We start from the raw sequence: 6179 nt of genomic DNA, 5'->3' as shown, positions 1-6179 counted from the left end.
TGAGGCTTGCCTTGATTTGATCCCTTACCTTTTGCCTGACGCTGGGATCTCAGGTATGCTCCACAATGCCTAACTCGTTTACAACTCACCCTTTACTCATTTATGACACTATCATCTCATAAGCTCACATTTGAATAAACCCCCAATTTGATGAAAATGTAAGGAGGAAAACTGCTAAAGGCAAAATCAAAGATATGTCTTTCTAAGTACAGGAGGAAATGCTCAACATTCTTTATATCAGTGAAGCATGAATCTAAACTATACTGAGTAAGGTGTGGTGTCACATACTATTAAGCCTAGCACAGGTAGGTGGATTGCTGTGAGTTTCAAGCCAGACAGGTCTATGTACCAATTATCCACTTCTTATGAAAATTAATATAGAGAGTCCTCAGGAAACTAAAAATAGAATTTATATATAATTCAGTTTTGTGTTCCTATGTTCATCCCTAAAAGAACAGAAGAACCAAAGGACAGAGATATTTACATACCTATACAATATTCACAGCAGCTAGGTTATAGCATCTGCCTGGGTGCCTATTAATGGTGACTGAAGAAGACAACATAGTGCATGTCCACAAAGAAGAACAAAATCATCTTATATATAGAATAAGGGATATCCAGGTAAAGAGAATAATAACCTAATGGTAAAATCTCTATTCAAACATAGAGGGTGATTTTAGCCCAAAGAATGGCATACAACCAGCATGAGATTAGGCCCATTATCTTTCGCTCATGGGGAAATGCCTAAATTAGTGAACTAATGCATTTGATGGGGTTACTTATAGAAATATGCACTACTCAAAGACAGCTACATCTCTAGGAAGTCTCCTGGGTAACTTCCAGGCAGCTACACTCCTGAAGAGTCCAACCTGCAGCATAGAGAACTTATAAAAAACTGTAAAGTTGTGCATAGCAGCCTTATTTATAATAGCCAGAAGCTGAAAAGAACCCAGATGCCCTTCAACAGAGGAATGGGTACAGAAAATGTGGTACATCTACACAATGGAATATTACTCAGCTATCAAAAACAATGACTTTATGAAATTCATAGGCAAATGGAGGGAACTGGAAAATATCATCCTGAGTGAGGTAACCCAATCATAGAAAAACACACATGGTATGCACTCATTGATAAGTGGCTATTAGCCCAAATGCTTGAATTACCCTAGATGCACAGAACACATGAAACTCAAGAAGGATGACCAAATTGTGAATGCTTCACTCCTTCTTTGAAAGGGGAGCAAGAATACCCTTGGGAGGGAATAGGGAGGCAAAGTTTAGAACAGAGGCAGAAGGAACACCCATTCAGAGCCTGCCCCACATGTGGCCCATACATATACAGCCACCAAACTAGATAAGATGGATGAAGCAAAGAAGTGCAGACTGACAGGAACCGGATGTAGATCTCTCCTGAGAGACAAAGCCAGAATACAGCAAATACAGAGGCGAATGCCAGCAGCAAACCACTGAACTGAGAACGGGACCCTCGTTGAAGGAATCAGAGAAAGAACTGGAAGAGCTTGAAGGTGCTCGAGACCCCTTATGAACAACAATGCCAACCAACCAGAGCTTCCAGGGACTAAGCCACTACCCAAAGACTATACATGGACTGACCCTGGGCTCCAACCTCATAGGTAGCAAGGAATAGCCTAGTAAGAGCACCAGTGGAAGGGGAAGGTCCTGCCAAGACTGAACCCCCAGTGAACGTGATTGTGGAGGGGAGGGAGGTAATGGGGGGAGGATAGGAAGGGGAAGCCCATGTAGAAGTGGAGAAGGAGGGGTTAGGGGGACATTGGCCTGGAAACCAGGAAGGGGAATAACAATCGAAATGTAAATAAGAAATACCCAAGTTAATAAAGATGAAAAAAACTGTAAAGTTGGCAATGGTTGTACTAAATCCCCCAAAAAAGGAGATAACAAAGCCAGATACAGAAAATGAGGGTGACATGTTTTCTGTCATATGTGTAGCCTAGGAAACACAGTGATGATGTGAAAGCAGAAGTAGCAATCAAGGAAAAGGAAACCAGACGGGCAGGTCCATGGGAATACTGGCGACAATCTATAATGGGAGAACGTGATGAGCACTATGAATGCGCCATCATGGAAATAGTATTTTGTACAGTTAATATGACTACCCAACATCACAAAGAGACTAGAGATCGCTCTAGCTATGTGACGAAACCAAATTTAATTCTTTATAACTGTAGAGCTGAGATATTCACTTGCTTGTCATATCACATTTGTTCCATTCTTAGGGTCTAGAAGTTACCCAGACTTCTTGTATCATGGTCCTATCTATCTTCAAAGTCAGTAGTGGAAACTCATCTCCATGGCAAAGTCATCTCCTGCTCTCAAATCCCTCTCAAAGAGTGGCCAAGTACTTCTTGGCAGCTCAGTCAGTAAGGCCAGACTTAGCCCTTTCCTAACAACAGACTTGGAATTTTAATGACATCTTCAAAGCTCAAGAGCTTCTGGATTTGTTTTTAGATAACTGGGAGTTGCATTTGGTTCATCTGGACAGGAATTTGGGGAGCCACCAAAACATTATGCCTGCAATATGAGAGATTATTATAAATCTATTTTGGAGGCCGAGAGATGGCCAAGCAGTCAAGAATGCTTTCTATCTTTTCATAGGATAGAAATTTTGTTGCTATTCTGTTACTAGCACCCACACTGATTCCAGCTCTCCAGGACCTGATGCCTTCTTCAGGCTTCCTTAGACACCAGTTTGCACTGGCATATACTTATGCACAGGGGAAGGCTCTCTCTCTCCCTCTCCCTCTCTCCCTTTCTCCTTCTCCCCCTCTCCCCCTCTCTCTCTCTCTCACACACAAGATGGTGAGATATAAATAATAAAGTAAAGTTTGGATCTGCTTTAGCCAGTTTGGGATGCCATAATAAAACATCACAAATTGGGCAGTTTAAACCACAGAAATTTCCTTCTTCATGGTTCTGGAGGTTGGAAATTCAAGATCAAGGTCCTTGCAGGTTTGATCTCTCCTGTAGCCATCCTCCCTCCACCCCCTGTAGGTAGCTGCCTTAATACTGTTCCTTTTACAGCTTTTTCTTTGTATATGCACACTCCTTGTGTCTGTATGTTCTAGCTTACTAGTTCTATGAAAATATCAGACATTGGATTGGGGCTTCCATTCATGATTTTTGTGGGACTGGGACAAACAGTTTAAGTGCAGTTAAGAATACAATAGTTACTGATTTATCAGGCTGGTTTTGAGGGTTCAGCTCAGTAGGCTGTCTCATTTACCACACACTTTTACCATCACATACCATTATATAAATCCCAGCTTTTTCAAAAGGATCCCCTTATTTTTATTAGAATGTCTGATGCTTAGAGTCATCTAACTCTAGTATAGGTTATCCAGGCTCCATTCTTAGGGCCCTTTCATCCACCAAGACTGATTGAGTAGATGAGCTAGGCACAGAGACATGATGAAGAATGATTCAAATTTCTCCCTTTAAACAGTAGAATCAAGTATGGAAGATTTAAACATACATTTTGCAATCTCTTACATCAAAACGTCTGTTTCTAGAACAGTTCAATATAGTTAAGCTAAGACATTTGAATTAAAACTTTAAAGAAAGAAAAGCTTTGGCTACAGACACCATTATCCTCTGCTTCTCCACTGCATGGACATTGCCATCGTGCTTGTCTCTCACTTGATTGCAGCTCATTGGTAGATCCATTTAATTCAAGAAAATGGAGACCAAACAGCCAGAAGAAACCTTCCCTAACACTGAAACCAATGGTGAATTTGGTAAATGCCCTGCAGAAGATATGGAAAAGGAACAAGCCTTTAAAAGATCTAGAAATATGGATGTGACGGTTGAATCGCACATTTTGCTTCACAGCAAGAATGCTGGGGCAGTGATTAGAAAAGAAGGCAAGAATATTAAGGCTCTCCATACAGTCTACAATGCCAGTGTTTCAGTTCCAGAAACACTGGCCCCGACTGCATACTATCAGTGTGGATATTGAGTTGATTGGAGAAATTCTGAAGAAAATCATCCCTACCTTGGACAAGAGCCTGCAGTTGCCATCACCCACTCCGATCAGACAGCTCCCGCTTGAATCTGATGCTGTGGATGCTTAAATCACCAGTATTATAAAGGGAGTGACTTTGACTGTGAGCTGAGACTGTTGATTCATCAAATCTGGCAGGAGGAATTATTGGTGTTAAAGGTGCTAAAGTCAAAGAACTCTGAGAAAACACTCAGACAGCAATCAAGCTTTTCCAGGAATGCTGCCCTCATTCTACTGACAGAGTTGCTCTTATTGGAGGAAAACCTGATAGGGTTGTAGAATGCAACAAGATCATCCTTGACCTTATATTTGAGTCTCCCATCAAAGGACATGCACAACCTTATGATCCCAACTTTTATAATGAAACTTATGATTATGGTGGCTTTACAATGATGTTTGATGACTGCCGAGGACATCCTGTGGGATTCCCCATGCCAGGAAGAGGTGGTTTTGACAGAATGCTTTCTGGTCGGGATAGGCACCCCATACCTCCTTCTAGAAGAGATTATGATGATATGAGCCCTCATCGAGGACCTCCTCCATCTCCTCCTGGTTGAGGTGGAAGCCTGGAATCTTCATCTTCCTCCTCCACCACCCACAGGGGGAGATCTATTGGCTTACAACAGAACGGGACAGCCTGGAGACCACTATGATGGCATGGTTGGGTTCAGTGCTGATGAAACTTGGGACGCTACAATTGACACATGGAGCCCATCAGAATGGCCAATGGCTTATGAACTACAGGGTGGTTCTGGATATAATTATTTTTATGCAGGGGGTCGTGGGTCACACAGTGATCTCGATGGACCTGTTATCACTACGCAAGTAACTATTCCCAAAGATTTGGCTGGATCTATTATTGGCAAAGGTGGTCAGTGGATTAAAGAAATTTGTCATGAGTCTGGAGTGTTAATCAAAAGTGATGAACCTTTAGAATGATCAGAAGATTGGATCATTACCATTCCAGGAACACAGAACCAAATACAGAGCACATAGTATTTGCTGCAGAACAGTGCAAAGCAGTGTGCAGGTGTTGAAGGATTCTAATGCAAGATATTTTTCTCTTTTATACTGTGAAGCAGTTTTCTTGAAGGTTTTTCTAAGACTAGCAAAGAACTGCAGGAGTCCTGCATATTTTTTTTAATTTGCTTCTGTTTAAAAGACCAACTTTCCTCTGCTTCATAGGTGTTCTGCATTTGAGGTGTAGTGAAATCTTTGCTGTTCACCAGATGTAATGGTTTAGTTCCTTACAAACAGGGTTTGGGGGAGGGCATGCAAAGAAAACCTATCATTGAAATTCTGAGATAGCAGCAGAGTGAATGACTTTTATTTTTTGTTTATTGTTGGTGGCTTGAAAAAAAATCCCCCTGTGTAATTATTGTGAACACCTTGCTTTGTGGTCACTGTAACATTGGGGGGGGGCAGGGAGAAAAGTAATAGTCCACATGTCCCTGGCACTTGTTCAGAGAAATGTGCAGAATGTAATGCTCTTTTGAAAGAAATGTTTTATGATTTTTAAAATAAATTTAGTGAATCTAAAAAAAGAAAGAAAGAAGAGCTTTTCTAGATATTTGGTTTTACATTAACTTCTTGAGTTGTTTGAATCCTAACTGTAGAGCAACACAGCTGTAGGCAAATTCTCTGTAACAGGTGAAAATCTACCTGGGATGTGAAGGTGAAGAATAATTACAGAAATATCACATGTGAATAGATGAGAAGACTCAGTGAGTAAGGGTGTTTGCCACCAGGACTGACACTCTGGGCTTGATCCTTTGGTTTCGTCCAAAGCGGGAAGGAGAGAACCTAGTCCATGTGTCCATGCACACATGCCAATGAAGATAAATCAATATTAGAAATATCACATCTGAGAATCTGGGTATGGTAGTGCACACTGTAATCCTAGCACTCAGGAGCTGGAGGATATACAAGTTTGTGGCTAGCCTGGCCTACACGAGAAGGGGAAAAGGAAAGAGAAAGTAAAGAAGAAAAGGGAAAGAGAAAGGAGAAGGAAAAGAAAAGAGGGGGAGAGAAAAACATTCTTTTCTCATTGTGCACTGCACTAACCTTACCATGCTGTTCTCCTGGAGGCACGGGCAACACCTGGTTGCCCTGCAAGCACCACTTGCAGTCCTATCCTGGC

The 6179-nt window shown here is 41.5% G+C and overlaps 1 pseudogene; it reads left to right on the top strand.

The window, feature by feature from the left end:
• Window positions 1-3715: 3715 nt before the first annotated feature.
• On the top strand, window positions 3716-5086 carry Hnrnpk-ps4 (heterogeneous nuclear ribonucleoprotein K, pseudogene 4; annotated as a pseudogene).
• The last annotated feature ends 1093 nt before the right edge of the window (window positions 5087-6179 follow it).

Source organism: Rattus norvegicus, chromosome 3, assembly GCF_021556685.1.
Source record: "Rattus norvegicus strain SHRSP/BbbUtx chromosome 3, alternate assembly SHRSP_T2T, whole genome shotgun sequence".
Classification (NCBI taxonomy): Eukaryota; Metazoa; Chordata; class Mammalia; order Rodentia; family Muridae; genus Rattus; species Rattus norvegicus.
The sequence above is the reverse complement of the archived record's forward strand: the minus strand, read 5'-3'. Positions and strand labels throughout refer to the sequence as shown.